We start from the raw sequence: 18,849 nt of genomic DNA, 5'->3' as shown, positions 1-18,849 counted from the left end.
AAATAGTTTTCACAATCTAACATGGCTATTATTATCAGAGTTATATATTATTATTAGAATTATAATGAGTATTAGAGTTCTAAGGGAAGAGAGGATTTAGCCAATAATATAAAGCATATAGTCACTGTGCTATATTGCTGGTAGATTGTTTTCTACTCAGAAACATTTTCTGCCCTGAGTGAAGTATTTGTACCATTTTAAGCATTTTGTATTACCACCTCTTAATGTAATAACTTACAGTACAGTATCAAACCTATGTAACTTTGTTTAGTTAAATACTGCAGTCTTCATAAACCGTTCCAAAGGGACTTAAAGGTCCCCTAAAAGGGCAGCTGGACAGCTTTTCCTGGCCAGCTGGATGACATCTTCTCGTCATGTCTGTAGGATCTGTGAGTGAATAACAATCCCTGTTATTTTAATGAGTGTAGGGGCTGAAATAAGATTCATGATGATGCTCAGAAAACCTCGATTTCATAAATGTCATTAGGATTGAAGTACATAGGACCCCGAAGCTGGAAGCTTAAATTGGTTGTTCACTGAAGTGGTAGCCAGGGAAGTACCTACATGCCGCAAGTAAGTAAGACAGAAGATAAGGTGGCAGTAATATTTTGGAATGATTGCTCTGGGTGGAGTTAGTCTCTCATTAAGACAGTTGAGTTTAGAATTAAAACTGGAACAACAAATAACTATGAAGCATTAATTGAATGAATATGGAAATCCAGAATAAATAAAAAATTAAACCAGCTTCCTTTCAAGAAAGAGCAAACTCGGTCACAGCCTAATTGCACAGCATTGCTAGTGGTCTTTAATTGCTAAAATATTTTCATATTCCTGACAGTGTAGTTAAGCTAACTGCTGGAAAGCTCATTGTGTACAGAGTTGTCCAACTGACAGCATGTAGATAAAATTTGCATCTCCAAGATGCTTCCATCTGGCTTCCTGCCTTTTCCTTTGAGAGACAGACAACACTTATTTAGGGAGTGTATGTTGCAAACTGTCCTTCTACATCATTGCCAGGCCTTCTCAGGAGAAAAGGGTGAGACTAGGCACTTTGTCCTCTTCATATATGCAACCTCAGACCTTGAGCCATCAATGCAGGCTGCAGAGAGGTATATGCAGGATCAGGCTCCTGCAGGCATTAGTGTTGTATGGTATATGGGCTCCCAACTCAAAAAAGGTTTCCAGCTGTAAAAGAATATGGATTGAAGATGTATTAATAACCACAGTATAATACAAGAATATATGCAGCAAAATTGGAAACCTACTAGAAGCCAAACCACAGAGAGAACATACTCCAGTATACTTTGCATCAAATGTTATGAATCCCTTCAATATTATTTGTTTTGTTAAGCACAAGACTTTTTAGGGATCCTGAAAGGTAGGAAAATACAATTTTTTTTAATAAAAAATAAATCTGGAGCTCTTGAATTCAGCTATTATTGCTCGATATAGCAATTTTGGGATTCTGAGGCTTTTTGAAAATTCTAACTAGAATTTGAACTTATTTCTATCAATGGCTGTCTTGCTAAACTACAGTATGATCTGTCATGCTAAACTACAGTATAATTTGTCATGATGGGCACCAAGTCTGCAACTGATGGAAGTCTTTTGGAACTGTCTACAACAAAAATTTACAAAATAGTGAAGTTTGTTAGAGATCATCCAGAAAGAACTCAACCATGACAGACTGGTAATTTATCAAGCTGTACTGCCATTGATACCATCCTAAAATATCTGCATTTTGGAGACTAGAACAATTTTGTTTTAGGAAAAAAATCAAAACTTTTCTATTGATCTTACTACAGTAGAATAATAATTTAGGGCTAGATCGTTAGATCTAAATCACGAGGCACTGTTTCAACCACAGTTAATTGAACTACATTCGAAATCATAGAAACCAGTGAGGACCAATTCAAAGAATACAAATTAAGACAAGCTGCTTTTGTTGTTTTCCTAACCTCGTCTCCAGTTTGGCCATGTGGCTAGGAAGAACATAGGATGTGGCAAGTTATTAGAGGAGAACATTGAGGATAAAGTCAGGTTAAACAAACAAGGCTCAAATAGTGTTTTGTTAATGTATTAATATATAGTTTCCCTGAACACAGCAGAACTAAGCAATTTCTCGGGTCTTTGCATCTCTATCAGGTGCACAGTGTTTCACAGAACAGTATCTAGAAAATCCCTACTATTCTTTGTGCCTGTCTTTTCACTAATAGCATGTGCCTTTGTTTAGGTGAAAAATCTAGTTTAGATGTAAAGAGTTTCTTGTCTTGTACATTTTTATAAAATAAGGGGTAGCAATTTTAGCAGTTTCAGTGCAATATAAGCCGTCTCATAAAATTCCCTGTAACAACTTTCCCATCTTCCTGACAGGTGCAAAAACATAATACTGTAAATTGGAAGTTGTCACTTATTAAAGGCAGTATTCTAGACTGTATCTATCTTTCCCCAGTTAGAGGTTAGTCGTGCAGGGAGATATTCAGTCATGCTCTGTGACTGTCTCAGAGGATTTTGCAGATCCTATCTCTTAGTCCCAGGAATCATGTAGTGTTGCATTGTTGGTCCCCTCTCCAAACATTCAGCAGACAAAAGATATCAACACCACATAGCGTGTGTATATATAGTGTCTTCCTGCACAGATATTTCTAGGTGTCTTAATGTCTCTTTTTCTATTTTAATATCACCCATCCCAAATAATTTTACTCCCACTGAAGTTACAGAGAAAGTGCTCTGCAGATGTACCTACTCCTGGGTTCCCTCTGGAGTAGCACAGTACCATAGAACCACAGCATGGTTGAAGTTGGAAGGGACCTCTCAAGATCATCTAGTCCACTCTTGTTAAAGCAGGGTCAGCCAGAGCAGGTTGTCCAGCAAGACCATGTCCATTTGGGTTCTGAATATCTCTAAGGATGGAGACACCACAGCCTTTCTGGACAACCTCTACCAGTATTTAACCACCATCACAGCAAAGAAATGTTTTCTTATGTTCAGCTGGAATGTCATGTATTTCAGTTTGTGCGCAGTGCTCTTCCCTGTCACTGAGTGCCACTGAGAAGAGCCTGGCTCCCTCAGTAGTTTCCCTTGGGAGGAGTTGGACTTCTGCTGTAATATGGCACTGTTTTTTTCAGTAATTACCTCCAGTTTTAGAGACATGTATGTCCAATTTTGACCTTAGTAGCTTAACACAAAGTAACCACAAGAACCCATTTAAATGCTGAAAATGTAAATTCACACACTTGAACACTGAATCTGTGCAGTGTTTTTGCACATGAATTTTGCATTACAAAATTTATAAGCTGTGAAGTGTGAGCTGAGTACTACAGACAGTAGTACTGACAGTGTTATCAAGTTCTGTAAATCCTAATATTTTTCTTATACCAAACCACTTGTAGTGTTTACAGCTCCTGTTCAATAGGTTTGACATACTGCAGCAAACAGCCAGCTGACGTGCACAAGCTCAAACCCTAGCATTACGTTCGCACAGATCTTGACCAGCTGAAAGAGCAGTCATTTCTAGTTCATTTGTCAATACTCATGCCCTAAGATCCAAAATGAAAAGCATGACTGAACGTGCTACAGAAACCAGAGTATCACTTAAAGTGATAACAGATCAGATTCTTTTCCAGCAATTTGATTTAATTCTCTGTAGTCCATACAGAGATGCTGTCACATTTTATGTGATGAAATAGTGATATCCAGGGACTGACTGGCAGAGTTATGCTTTTTGATACACCTCCTCAGTGATGCATGAAATATCTTCTCTCTTTGTTCTCTTTTTTTCTTGGTAAATAATGCCGTGCCTTTTAAATGGATGGTTACTCTTAAATTTCAGTCATTTACTGAGTACTGCAAAACTGCATATATCCATTTCAGATCAGAGTAATTCCCAGCTCCTGACCAGGAAATTTTAATTCCTTGCTGCTTCTTAGTTAGATGTAGTAGTGTCTGTGTGTCATTCGTGTGTCCGTCCCCCCCCCCGAAAAAAATCCATTGGGGCCTTATTTTCATTTTGTTCTCTCGCATTTTCTTCTGCTCTAACATTCATCAGATCTACTGGCTTGCATTTTGTGCCTGGTTTGTCTGTTAGATATGGTGGCTTTTATCAGATGTTCACTTGGAAAATGAACAGGGATTCATTTTTATTTCAAGTCTGTGAGGACCATAACAGTTGAGGGTTCTGACTCATATTCAGAGGCAGTTTCAGACTGAATGCTGAAATGGCTCTGAACATAGAGAGAGGGTGACATGAGATGTGTTTTTCCCGAGTGGCAGCAATTTTCAGATTAATATAGCAGTGTTAGTTGCTCTTAAGTTTATCGCTGCGGATATCTTATGACTATGAATTGCAGTTGCTTAAGAAGCAGTTCACACTATTTCTCATCTTTTCTTTGCAAGAAAGCCACCACAATCATGCAGCTGTTATTATGGTTTCTGCCCCAAAGGAAAAACAATCTCTTAAGGTTATACAATTTTGGTTCACATAGACCATATTTTTAGAGGGGATATCCCAAAGTATTGCAAAATATGTTCCTGACACTGATTGCATAATTACTAATCACAATGAAATTTAGTGGACCTTTGTCTCATTAACTTGCGTGGTTACTGAGAACTTATTGTTCAAATTCTACAGACCCATTTCAGCCTAGTTCAGAGGGTATATCTTAACCAGCGAGTGTTATCATTAACACTTTGGTGGTTCACATCTTTATCCTCTATTTTGAAATGTTTTTTGCAAGCCTGATCTTTTAAGCATCCCAGTTGGCCTGCTTGCATTTCATAGTTACTCTAAGTTGCTAGTTGATATTCTAGTTAAGTGTAAAATAATCCTTGTAATTCCCTCGACTTCAGATTTCCTTCCTCCATTTCCTAGTTTGGAAAACTTCATTGGCAGCTGTGATCTGGCAACATTACAACAATCCTTTGTGATCATTTCCCCCAGACCGTGGCTAATTTATCTCAAAGTCTGTGTTGGTGTATTGCTGCTTCTGGGGCACAAAAGACCTCCATAGAGCCTATGACAATTTCAGTAGAGTTTCTTCTTTCCACCAAGCCATATTTTTGCTGTGAGTTGTGACAGCTAAGATTGTGGTTGGATGTTCATTAAGCTTGTGTCTGTACATTCACAAAAGATCTGACAGTATAAATTTGGTTCCCTGGTGATCACATGGCTAAATTTCTGTTAAATTACCCTAAGTACACAATATAGCATTTGTGCCAGCTAATTCACCCACTTGCTGCCTAGTATCCTAAAGTGCTGCCTAGTATCCTGAAGTGCTTTACAGTTCTCCCGTGCTTCATGAGATGCCAGCCCAGCTGAATTCTAGGAATGTTTGGGAGCAATATTTCTAAGGAGTTGGCTTCTTTTCCCCAAATTAGATCCCTCTTTCCAAAAAAACGGTGTTGCTGCCAAAAGGACACTCCTAACTTGCTATTGCCAGGGTACTTCATAATCTTTTCCTTTTCACTTCCTGGATGCCACTTTCAGACCATGCTGCAGACGTCTTCCAAGTGGCTCTTCAGTACTAAAATTTGCAGTAGAGTTTCATGTAGATTCCTTCTGGAAATAGCATTGTCTACTCATTATAGACTGCATACAAGAAAAGAGGGAGCATACAGGAAAGCAGTTACATTAGAGGATTTGCCTAATTTCTAAGTAAGTTTTCAGATTTCGTGAAACTGCATGAATTGCAGATGAAGAGTTCCCACTCCACAAAGTATCTGGATGTGAGTGATACAATGCCTAGTGGCATGAAGTACGCAGCAAAGATGAGAAGAATGTCAGCAGAAAGAACTTCAGAATGGTAGAAGTGATGTTCTTGGGTATCTGTAAACAAGCTCATCCACTATCTGGCAAGTTAGATCACCGCATAACTCCTGCTTTTCCATTGCCTGTCAGGGCAGAAAAGCTGAAAGCTAGCACTGTGATGTGGAATGTGTCACCTGCCTGTTGCTTTACAAAGTGCCCAATGCACACTGCTTTCAGATGGTGGATGTAGAGAATGTCATAGTAAATTTTGCTCAGCTCTCACCCTCCTCCATTTCACAGGGTTATTGGTGGAACATTACCATCTTCAGCCCTTCAAGCAGAGTTGTTTTCATAGTTTTAGCTTGGAGGTGGTCAGCACAATTCTTTTAGTGTGACAAAATCAATGGATTTACTATTCTGTCCTTGTTACTAGCTGATCTTCAGTGCGTTTCATACCTTTGTTCATGAAGTAGCCTAAGTCATCACTGCTTTCATCATAGTTTGACTGCCAGAAAGGAGGCTTCATAAAGTGAGTCTGGAAACAGCCTCTGTATCAGGATCTCATTTTACTGCTGTATTGTGCACTAAATTTGTGAGTGTAAGGGCGAGCAGATGGCTGAAGCCTGGGAGTAGGAAGATGAGATGGAATCAGTGCCTGCTATGGCTTGTTCATTTGCCCGTGGAAACCAGAAGGGCCAAAATATGAGGGATTCTCTGGCAGAATGTTTTATGCAAAATAGCTAGCTACTTTCTGCTTATATATATGCACTTGCTGATTTGAAAGCAATAAGCTTATGCATTATTTGATTCAAAGCAAGAGGAAGAGGTCACAGCTGTAGCTGTAAGTGCCATCATTGCATACTTGCTTTCTTGTAGGTCTCTCAGTCATTATCCCAATCAGCTCCTGCCTCTCCTTTACAGACTTTTTGCACATTCATATTATTTCTGAGAAGGCATCTGAGTCTTCCTGTCCAGCTCATAGTCTTGCCCTTCTAGTTCTAGAATTGTCCAGTCAATCACAATCAGACTCCCTACTCAATCCCAAGTATGCTTGCCACCCTTTTATCAATAGCAGGCTGTTTGGCCTTACCCACAGGCAAGAAAATAGAAGTGACCAGTGCTCCTGCATCAGCGTGACAGGAGGAACCTTCCTCTCTTCTACTGTGTAGTTGCTGTTGCTCTCCTCTCTTGTTTTAGCTGGGACTAGTGGTAAGCTGTGCCTGTTTTGGAGATTTCAGGATCTCAGATCAGTTTTCTAGAACAATGACTAGCCCCATGTGCTAGGTGTAGGAGACAGGTAGGCAAGGCTGCTTTATAGTGTCGGGAAGCTGTCTCTGCTTGCTTCTAGGATGGCTTGTTCCCTGATGAAGGGTTAGGATGGTTGAGGGAAAAGCGGGAGGAAGGATGCAGCAAACAGTTGATCATTCAACTGCTTATGACCACCCTCTGACGCCATTGTCTTGCATAGCTTTGTGCTTGGCCAGGACAGCCAAAGTGTACTTCAAGCCAAATGTACCTTGGTGTCGCTGATGTTCATGGGTACTGTTGCATTATAAACTTCTAGACAGACTGTCAAGAAACCTGTTCTCCCAGGAAATATTGTAGAGATGTAGTTTCATATTTCCAAATTAAAGGTAAATTGTAGTGTCCTTTGTGCCTTACCGGGGGTTCAGTTCACTGGATTGAGGAAGACAAGAAGACACAAACTCTGCATAATTTAGATTATCTGTGTGATGGCCTGGCTTTGTGTCAGTGCTTTGATTCACTTGTCAGTATTGCCACTGTTCAGTTGGGAACTAACACAAGAGAAAGGGCTGAAACATGAGAGATGAGAGGCTGAGAGGCAAGATCCACAGCAAGTCAGGACTACGTGGCATGGCTAGGCTAAGGCAGCCTGCCTGCTGTCTCTCAGAAAGTGGAATGGTTATGTCCAGGCCAGCCCTAAATGAGCAGAGTTAGCCTACCCATGTCTTACAGCAAGAGGTGTCTCTGCACACCAACGATGGATGGCTGGATGTGCAAGGCTGCCAACTGGCAATGCACCTAGGACTTGGCAGAGTAATGTAGGCTTGATGCCCAAGGCTAGAAAAAACTTCCAGGGAAAAACTAGCCATGAAAGGAGCCTCAAAAGCCCCATGACAATAGGAAAGAGGGATGAGAACAGCCAAGCTTGTTCCCCTAGATGGGCCACATCAGACTGTAGGAGGCACTGGTGCCATGAGGAGGTACTGACTGGTGAGAACTCAACTTCCATCCAGTCTTCCTTTCTCACCATAATTGTAGCATCGTCCTTGTTTTCTGGCTTGAAGGAGGTAAGCTACCCTTGGAAACACTACAGGACAAGATTTTCTTCCCTATGCAATCCCCACTTCATTATGACATGGTATCACGGTCCCCAGGCCAGGATGTGGTCCATCTTTCCATATGGGAGCATGACACCCCAGGTCCTTGGCTTGGCAAAGGTAAACCCTGACATGAGAAGTCATGATCTGAAATCTTCCTTTCTAACTTCATGCCACAACAGCTAACTGCATATTCTGGAGGATGTTTTAATTGCTGAGAAGCCTTGTGAGTCATGAGATCCTGAACAGGCTTTAGACTTCTAGGTGAGAAACCACACTGTAAATTCCCTCATACGGTGAAGGTGATGGCTAGTGGGCCAAGCCACCAAAGTGACAGAGCACGAAGCCCTGACCGCGGGACTGTGGCAGACCCGCAAGCACACCAGGCCCCCCAGGAGCTACTTTTCCTGCACCTCCTCAGCTCTCACTTATTGGGGCTTTATTTTAGGGCCCACGCGTTGCGCCCCGGCACGCTGCGCTGCCGCGGAGCGCCCCAGCCTGCCCCGGCCGTGCCGCGGCCGCTCTTGTCTGGCAGCCGTGCCGGAGGCGCCGCCGGCGGCCCCGGGCTCCCGTGCGGGTGGCAGCCGCGCCGCGCAGGGGCGGGCGTGGGGGGCGGGAGCCGCGCGGCACCGCCCCGGCCCCGCCGCTGCCGCCGGGAGCCGGCAGATCCGGGTCTCGTGGCGCGGGCTGACGTGTGAGCCGGCCCGAAGCACGGGGCCGAGCCGCGGGGCCGCCTCTGCCAGCCCGACCGCGCTGCTCCCGTCCCCGCCCGAGCCCCCGCAGCGGCGGCCAGAGCACGGTGAGCGGGGGCACCGCGGCGGGGAGCGGGAGGGCAGGGCCGGGCAGAGCCGGGCGGGTGTCCGCGGACCCCCCCGCCCGTCGCTGCCTCCGCCGAGCGCGGAGCGGCGCGGCCCCAGGGGGTGTCCGAGGAGGGGGGCGGGGGTAACAGCAAACCTGATGAAGTACGGGAACGTACCCGCTGCCGGGCGGCTGCCTCGCCTGGAGCCCGGGAAGGTAAACACCGGGAGAGCCGGAGCCATTCCGCTCTCTTATTGGAACCGGTGAACAGCCGCTAGGCTTCTTTACAGCTGGTCTGACTCGGGGTTTTAGTGCAAAGTGGCACCCTTCTGTCGGATTGGTTTTTTAAGGGATCTCAGTGCGATACTTTGAGCCAAAGGGTTTTAGCTTTATGTCTGTAAAGAAGCTGGCAGTGGCATGCTGACACTGGGGTATGTGCTCCCAGGCTGCTCCCCGCTTTTTGAGAAGTGGGAAAAATTGGACAGTATCTCGTGAAAGATAATCTCGGGAAAAGGACCACGTCACACTGCCATTAATTGATTAAAGATAGGATTCCTGCCAGGAACTCTTCATACGTGTGCTCCTAGATGTGATTTGTAGCAGATTACAGTGTCTGCCTTGAACACCACAAAATACCGTCCGCGGTCACTCCTCCGCAGTTGTCAGCCCTCCAGGTTCCTCAGGTGTCCTGCCCAGCAGCTCAGCCGCTCCGTCCATGTCAGCTCCGAGGCCTCAGCTAACCACCACTTCTATGTGAACGTGGTGCGTGACCTGCATCCAAAACTAGTTTCCTGGCAAACACCTGTTTGTCCAGTCAGTCTTCAGGACTAGGTGATAGATGTAGGTGATAGTCCCTAGGTGTAGGGACTGTGTCGTACGGTGGCTGAACATCCATGTCTGTGCATGTAAATAAATATCCAGTTTTTAGAGGTGAGGACAACTAACTTTTTTGGTTTTAACAGCTTATTAAATTAACGTTATTAGTGTGCCTGCTGGGGAAGGTGCGTATCTGCAGTGAGCATTAATGGATTATGTTTTAGAAGTCTTTACATGCCTAGCTATTAGAATACTATTCACCTTTACCAATTTCTGTTACTTTCCAAAAGCAGATAGCAGCTCAGAAAAATCAAAGTGAGAAGAAAAAAAAAAAAGTCAATCTTACTTTTGATTTTTTCCTATACAGAGTGAGAGAGAATAAATCCTTGATAATTCCATCTAATTTGTGTGACCTGTTGAAGTGAAAGAAAGCAAGCTATTGTCGTCAGTCACTGATTTAAAAATGTGACCCTGTCACTGACAACGTAGGTTGAAATTGTAGAAACACTTGGCAAAACAGAAGTGGGTGTAGTGTTGGCAGTGCATTAGTTGGTTCAGTTCTGAGGACTGTTCCTTCCCGTGCCACTGAGGTGGCTGAGCCCAGCCTCTTTGGTTCTTTTTACCCCATTTTTATAAAATACAAGATTTACAACCCGTGCCTAACTCTAGAGTGGTATAAAGTCCTGTATTTTAAGTAGTTTAAGATCATTTTGTATAAGGAGCTAAATGAGTGCAAAGCCCTGCTGGATGTTATTGGTCATTCCATGAAGTACTGTTGCGTGTGCTTCTCTGGCTGGCAGGGACGTCCCTGACCCACTCAAGACCACAAGCCAGGAAGGTCTGCTTTAGAACTGAGGTGGTAGTAGAAGCTGTTCTGGAGCTCTGGGATGATTTTATTTTAGCCTTGTACCATGCACATTGTGATAGTTTTTCATAAGGCGCAAAATAAGCTTCAAGTCCAGTAAGGCTCAAGTGCACAGCCTGGTTACATGGGCAACATTCTGCAGTCCATGTTCTTCTCTCATTCTAAGGGAAAAATGAAAGTAACAGACTTGTTAAAGAAGTAGTCAACATAAAAGCAGTTTCAAAATGCAGTATGGTTTTAATCACTCTGTAACTATAGTACTTGCTTTCAAAAGGTCAGGTTTTGGTTTTAGAGAAAGTTAGTTTCTAACTGACTTCTTGTTTTGTTATTAACTTCTCATTTTTACTTTCATATATTCAGACTTAAGAATTAGTGATATGTGAATGTTATTTGCTTAACAGATATGTAATAAAACAAAGTCTGTATTAGTGTTTCAGAATTTTCCTTCCTAGATATTTTGAGTACTTGAAATACAATATTGAAGAACAAATTTTATCTCTGCTGAAGTTCATCATAGCATTATTGAGCCTAACAACATCATGAGTCTTCACAGAACCAGTACAATGAAAGTAGCAAGATCTTTCCTTTCTTACAAGCATGTATGAATGGAGAAGGTGTACATTGCCCTGACAAAACCAAGTATCAGACTCTCACTCTGTATGTTTTGAACATTTATCAGATTACTTATCATAACAAATGGAAAATATTTTGGCAGGTACATTTATATATAGAAAAATGGGTAATATCTGCCCATATTCTGCTTGGGAAGCAAATCAGAGAGCCTGTGAGCCTGCTTTGTATACATGTTATTATGTATGTGCTTTGCATACACACTATTACACTTGATGTTAAGCATGTTTTCCATTTAACTACTAAGGCTATAGATTCAGTTTATTAATATGTAAAGATCTATCTAGTTCATGAGGTACCTGATACTGCAAGATGCTGAGTGCTTCTTGGAAGAAGAAGCTCCCAAATCCTCCATAAATAAGTACAGTGGAAGCTAGGAAAGCTTTGTAAGATTATACCACAGAGCCATGTCCTGCAGTCCTGGTTAAAGTGAAAAAAAAAAAAAAAAAGAAGAAGAAGAAAACAGGAAAAGTAATTATTTTTCCAAAATAGCTTCTGCTTCTATGCAGGTAGCTTCCCCAGTTCCCAAGGAGCCTCATTTGAAGAAAGACCCCCTAGGTCCTTATTGTGAAGGAATAGAGTTAGGGATATGAGATGGATCAGCCTGTGTTAGCTGTCTTAGTCTTACTTCTGCTGGACTTCAGTACAGTGAAGGAGAGTAGTCCTGTCCTCCTCTTTCCATCCTGTCACCTATGCCACAGTATTGATGGGGGCAAGAAAAAAGTCCTTTAGTAATGATCAATACAGCTTTACATGGAAGGTTTGAAGGTGCTTGGGGAGCAGCCTCTGGCGTGATTGAGTGGTTGTACATTTGCATGGTTATTAATTGAACAAATATGCTTCAGAGGCTTTAGTCGAAGTGTTTAGCTGGTATTTTTACAGATAATGGAACAAATTAGACCCATTTGGGTGGGAACAGATAGAATTACAGTTGATAAAAGTTTCCCTCATTAAGATTAGTTCTGATTCTTCTGCAGTTTTGCATGCATTAAACCCATGGCTTTCCGGATCTAAATATAGTTTTATTCTTAGTTTATAAAATTGCTAGACAGAGGTCAGATTCAGAGCAATGAGCTTTTCTACAAAAGAGAAGATTTTTATCAGAAAGAACAGAAAAGCTGTACAAAAATGTAGCACCAGCCATTTGTATGATACAAGCAGCTGCGATGCTTTATTTGTTGAATCTTTGTTAAATAGATTCAACAAATTTGTTAAATAAAGACCTCTAATAATAGAGCTTTGGTCTTTTTTGTTCATATACTCACATGTATGTATTCATATATTTCCTGTTGGTTAATCATAAAAGCTTTATTTTTAGCAAGGCAATATTTTTAGAGAACTTGATAAAACAGTTTATGTCAGTTTTCATACACTAAAAAGTTAGTTTAGGAAAAAACTCTCCAAATGAAATTACATGAAGATGTAAAGAAAAGTTGGGGGTTAGATCTTCAAATAGTTGGACTAAATCAAGTGTGAAACAAAGCTTTCTGGTGTGAGTGGCCTTAGTTTAACAAGAATTCTTGAACAAGTGGTTACAGTGTCCTTAGGGGCTCATCACTTTCATATCTAGAGTCATTAAATGGTGCCTGTCATTAAGCACCCCTGTTAGAAATACTACATAAAGCTTTTGTCAGAGAGCTCCATGAACTACAGGAGTATTCTTATACATAGACTTTTCTTGAGCCATGAAGATTGTACATTCTATGTACATTAGTACATAGAACAAAAGTGTCTCAAGATGAAAAATACCTTCTTTCCTGTGGGATAAATGTGGAGCTGAAGGTGAGATACATGTTACAAACTAATCCTGATCTTGTGAAGTAGTGCCATAGATTTTCCTTATGGAAATTAATGCAACAGATTTAAAAATCTGTTGCTAGTAGATGCAGGGGAGATTTGTATAATTTGCATAGCACTTTCCTTTTGATAATCTACCCTGTGAGTCTGCTGAATGAGATGGATGTTATTTGCTGGCAAAAACTGGGTCATCTTTTAGCTAAACATATGTAAATAAGCAAGCCCAGAAATCCTGTTAATTGCTACAAATTCCCTCTGGTATAAGTACCGATTAGAAATATCCTAATTGATAAGCTTCAAATTGTTTACTGCAGGTATGTAGAAAACCTAATTCAACTTCCATTGAAGTTGAAGACAGGCACCCGCTAGCTTCAGATAAAATTTGCTCTGGCCTAAAGGGGTTGGGAGTAGGGCTGCCAGGGAATAGAGCTGCCTTCATCCGAAAATTGAAAATCCTGCTATCTTTCTCAGCATGCTGCTACCCTGCTAAATCTGTTAGCTTGGTGGCAAGTTATTAGAAACATATGTCGTCCCTGGAGAAAAAATAATGAAAATATCCCCAAGAATTTCAGTATAGTTTTGTGTTTTTATGTTATTGGAGTAACATTAACTAACATTAATTGTATTTTTACAGTTTTAAGGATTTAGGAAGGTATTTTGTAACCTAAACAATTGTACTCTTGATAAACAAGTCTCAAAGAGCTTCATAGCTCATGGTTTAGGGCTCCACTTGCTAGCTCAATATGGTGGAAAAGCTTTCATTTTTATTTCTTTTGAAACTGTACGTTTTGTGAAGGAGTTAATAATAGAATTTTTTTAATCTTTATTTTTGCAAAGAGATGAAATGTTTGAAAACTTCTGAATGATTGACACCACCACCCCACCCCCAAAAAAATACTGCAAAATAATGAGTTATTGCAGGTCACCTGAGCTGTGGCAGCTGCCTTAGTGCTCATGACTAGCTCACGGCAGCTCTGGAGTGTCTTAGCTTAAACCTTTTTCTCTTACACGCTAAGCAAAGTTGTGTTGGCTCACTGTTCCCATGGGTTAAGAGCATGTTTGTGGACCATTGCCACATATTAATCTCAATCTCAATTTGTAAATCTTGGAACAAGGACAGAGCTGTTTTATGGATAGGTTGCATAGTTTGTTATAGGAACATATTCTCTTTCCATACTTAAGTCTTTTAAGGTAAATTATTGGGTTTGTGTTACGAAGCTGAAAAGTCAAGTGCAAAACATTTCTTGGCCAGGGTAACCAACAGCAAGTTGGTTTCTCTGTTCTACTTCCATGGGGAGGCTTGTGCGAGATGCTCATCTCTGCTGTTTTCCATCTGCAAGGGAGTACACTTTATCCTTGTTTCCTTGCTAAAGTCTGTCTCCTGAAAGGCCAGTTCCTCTTTAATGTGTAGCCACTTGCTCAGAATCAGGCCTGCCAAGCCATGCCTGGTCAGCATGGCACAGCATGGAAGTCCTCTCAGTGCTCGTGCAGGAGTGCCCATATTCCGCATGTGTTCCTTCCAGCAGCAGTGTATCACTTGTATGGCTGCAGGGGTGCTGAATGTAGGAGATTGGTAACTGTGACTGGCGAATGGGAAGAGGAGTGTCAAAACAAGCAGTGGGGCAGTCTGTAGTACCAGACACACTAACCAAGGGCAGGAGAGTAAGCACATTTGCCTAGGAGCTGGCTCTTATACTTGCCACTTCAGTGGAAAATCCTGTTAATGAGAGTTCTTGCCTTACTGAAAACCACAGGAGAGGGTTCCTGGCTTGTTTGGTAAACTGGTTAAAATACAGTGTGTTAGTAATTTTACAGAGGATAGCCTACCCTTTTGCATTAACGTGTGTCAAGTGAAGTGATTGAATTGCCATTAGACATTCAGTGCAACAGAAATAACTCTGTTGTCCTAGACCATTACCACAGTCTCCTACACTACAAATAAATGTTAAGGTGAAGCTGAAGCATTTACTTAGCAGAAATAAGGTATTATTCTTGGACAATGTTCTGTGTCATTGACATCTTCTCTTTATTAGCTTTCATATTCCAAAAGATTTCTTCCATAAAAATATCATCATTTTAATGAAAGGATGACCAAACGCTGACATCTGGAGTTTGGCAATAATATTCTGTATCAAATACCAGTAAATGAGTTCTAAAATAGCTGGACTGCTTTTTTGGTCCATGACTGGATGTGCATAATTAGCTCCTTTTCAAGTGTGTTGCCCAGAAAAAATGTTAAGCCACCTGCATGGGAATAAGTAAAAAAGCTTTTTTTTTAGCCTTGGTGGGTCTTATTTAGCTCCCCTGGGGAGTTCAGTTTGGATCACTGACATCAGCCTTACAGCCGTAAAACCTGAAATCTCTCTTCACATATTGGCAACTGGCTATGAAAAGGAAGGTGGGAAACAGTACTGGTACCGTACAGGGTTTTAATGTGTGTATTCTTGTCCTTTGAGAGTTACACTTGACACTGACAAGCCTTAATTAAACTGAAAGAAGCATCTGTGTAATCTTCTATATTTGCCTGATACCCCATTCTGCATTGAATTGATGTACCTCAGCATACCTGTAACCTTGGTTAGCCTTGCCCACAATGTTAAGTTTCCTACCAGGTTCCTACTAGATCCTTCCACCCTTTAAAGCAGTGTCAACATTTCATACGCTTCAGTGAAAGAAGAGTTGTGAAAGGGCTTTGACCATAGTTGTAAGTCTTTTAAGTTTTCATGCTCTGGCTCCTGCTTCACTGCTCAAGGTGCTAGTGCTGGTGGCAGAGCTGGCAGTAGAATTTTCTGACCGGCTCAGAGCAAGTCTGAATGTCCACATTGGGGTGAAAGTGCTAGTGGTCCAGTAGTGCTCAGTGCTGTGGTGGTCACACGGGGTGGACCTGTACTGTGGATATAAGGGATGTAGTCTTGTGAGACCATTAAAAAAAAAAAACCGAACAAGGAAAATTCCTTAGCCCATACTTCTCAGTTCTGAGCCTGTCTCTGCTCAAAAACTCCTTCCCTGATTTTTGGCATGTCACTGTAGTTTCCTTCAGTGACTGGCTCAGCATTTCTTTGGCTTTGCTCCTATTTTTAAGGAGTTGTTTTGTATTAAATTAGCATTTGTAAGAAGCACCAGATGGGTGACACTGGAAAATTAATTCATAATTTAACAAATGGTTTGTGAGGCAGCAGCAAAGTTATCCAGTAGCATGCCTTGAGCACAGTTTGGCTGGGTGAGCAGTCCTCTTGTGGAGCTCCTACTGGTCTTGACGTCTTTGTTGAAACCAACATGAACATCACCAGTTGCATACATCTGTGTGCATGGTTAAGCACTGACTTTTCCATGAGGAAAGGAACTGGCTTAGCTTAATCTGCACTGAAAAGTTCATTTTAGATCTTGTTAATTATCCTGAGAAAACTCGTAGTGCAAAAATGCACTTGCCAACTCATTAGGCTACAGCTGGAAGTCTAGGGAGACGTGCTGATGCTTTCAAGTACAAAATCAGCTGTACAAAATTCCTCCCCCCACCCCCTGGAATTATAATGTGAGCAGAGAGGATTGTTTTATACTCTGAAAGTGTTGCTATGTCTGAGAACCCTCTTTGGGTATTGTATCAGCCATCAAAATCATTGTGGCTCTTTTTCCTAGAAAAGCCAAATGGATGATCTGAACTGGGACAATTAGTTGAAGAAAGCTGTAATTGGAGCCACACTTTACTGTGACAGTGCTCCTCCTGGCAGGACCCACATTTGTATCCTGCTGTTTTGCTTTTGCTGTGCAGTCAGTCAGTTGGTTTTCTTTTGTCCTGAAAACTCAGTTTTATGCCCAGGAGGAGGCTGGGTGGAAAAGGGTCATCATTAGTCCCCTAGAGATCCGTGACCTTGCAGAACTACTGACCAGATCCTGGTCTGCTGATGCCAGTGTGAGTGCTGGTATTTGTTTCAGCAAAAGTAGAATGGAGCTGTAAGTGTGAAAGAAATGATGGGAGAGATGCTTTTCTTGCATTGTGAATAAAAGGGATTAAAAATTACCATTGTAAAAAAGCCAAGTATAATGTTGCAGTGTTTCAGACTTCAGTTCCATGAGGGAATATTTACTTAACTATCTAAATTACTACAATAGAAGATGACTGATCCTTGGAATGTTTTAATTTATATACAAAGTTTTTCTTTTTTTTCAGAACCTATTTTTAGCCTTGTCTGAATAGTGGAAGTTGCTTTGTAAAGGAAGCTTCCTTAGAAATCTTCAAGCTTATTTTTCCCAGCCCTATAACCCCTGTGGTTTAAAACGCTTGCATTAAAAATGCAGACTACCTCCACTGGTTGCTTAGGCCATTGGCTTCTGGATTAATTTTCATTTAATGAAATATCCTTCCCTATTGCCTTAGAATCCATTAACTTCAGGCAGAATAACATTTACTTATTTTGAAGTACTGCTTATTCTTCTCTTTATATTCTCCCTATTTCTGTTGTTCCTTTTGTGATGTTTCTTCCCTACTCAACTACAAAAACTTTTGTTTTCTCACGCTGTCCTGTAGTTTTATCGTGTGTTTAGTTTTTCCCTTCCTTTGCTCTTTTTAATGGCTCAGTTACTATTTCTGCCTTGTTCCTCCTTTGTATTGGCTCAGGTGAGATGAAATGTGCTGCATTTCTGTAAGTAGCAACTGAAAAAAAATAGATGTTTCACAAAGATCTTTGCAGGTAAAATAAGCCAGTCCTGTCTCCTCAACTCTCTGGTTTGTTTTTTTTAGGAGAGAAACCCCAAATCCATGCATATTATCTTTCCTCTCTGTGCTGTAACCCAGTCTGAAGAGAAACTTGATGCTGAAATCAATGGATAAAATTCACTGGCCTGTCTTACAAAGTTTAGCTGTGCAACTGAAACAATAGGAAGGGAAAGAATAGGCTAGTGAGTTGGATGTGGGTAGTTTAGCAAAAGACTAACAAAACACTTGGGATTCCATGGGAGGGTGGATGTGCATGAAGCGCAAATATTGTAGAAGATGGAAATCAACAGGAAAAGGCATTACATAACACAGAAAATTCTGAGTTTGGCTGGGATTCACTGGATTTGAATGTTTATGCTCCTCTTGGTTGGCAGGGCACTAGTAAGCAATATTGCTCTACTGCAGATACCTGTGATTTTTTTTGCTGTATACCTAATTGATACTGAATTGGATTTTGTGTGGCCAGGCAGGGTTCAGTGAATCCAGTCTCTAGAAGAGACAGGATTAGATGAGATGTCTAGAAGAGATGGGGTTACTGTCTCTTTTTTGGACTATCCACTGGTACCAGAAGTATTTTGAAGTAAAGAGTCAACTGAGGTAACAGTTGCCCCTGGAGCACTAATGGTAGCAAGGGAACAGAGTGGCCAAGGAGGAGAAGAAAGACTCCTATAAAATCAGTGATCAAGAGCTTTATGAGGAGCTGATTGCAGCAGTCTCTTCTTGCTTTAACTGAAGCAAATTTCCAGCCCCAGAGTTAGTGGATTCTACAATCACACAGCCCTGGTTCCTGGTAGTTTCTTTGGAATAGGACTTCATGTGCAGGATTGCAAGGGTGTTATGTTATGCGAGGCCAGTATACAGGACATTTTAAATGTTAGAAGAGAGTACTTGGAGATCATTTTGAGATGGGTAAGATTTTGCGGAAGAGCCAAACTTGGGGCATGCTGTGAAGAAAATAATTACAGAAAGGGTCAGGTATTGTAAGAAACATGCATACTAAGATGGTTTAGGTGCAGGTAAAAAGGCAAGAGAGCAAATCCTTTTTATGGAAACCTGGATCCTTCAGGAGATCTTGGAAGAGTATCACAGAGAGGGTTTCTGCCTCTGACAGTAAGATAAAAACAAATATTTTGTCTTTGGG

General features: G+C 41.5%; 1 protein-coding gene across 2 annotated transcripts in view; it reads left to right on the top strand.

Annotated features, from left to right (window-relative positions):
- Nucleotides 1–18,849, top strand: part of SMIM14 (small integral membrane protein 14) — a 58,442-nt gene that overhangs the window by 5,038 nt on the left and 34,555 nt on the right. Inside the window, exon 1 of one of the 2 annotated variants that reach the window (XM_061471318.1) lies at nucleotides 8,705–8,887. The exons of the other annotated variant lie outside the window; for it this stretch is intronic. The gene's annotated coding sequence lies outside the window, so the exon portion shown is untranslated. Of the gene's footprint in view, nucleotides 1–8,704; nucleotides 8,888–18,849 lie in introns of those variants that run through there. 2 annotated transcript variants of the gene reach the window in all.

This window comes from Pezoporus flaviventris, unplaced genomic scaffold (genome assembly GCF_033815535.1).
Source record: "Pezoporus flaviventris isolate CSIRO_AGI_PZ_B2104156 unplaced genomic scaffold, CSIRO_AGI_Pfla_v1 ptg000002l, whole genome shotgun sequence".
Lineage (NCBI taxonomy): Eukaryota > Metazoa > Chordata > Aves > Psittaciformes > Psittacidae > Pezoporus > Pezoporus flaviventris.
This window is presented reverse-complemented; position numbering and strand designations above follow the sequence as displayed.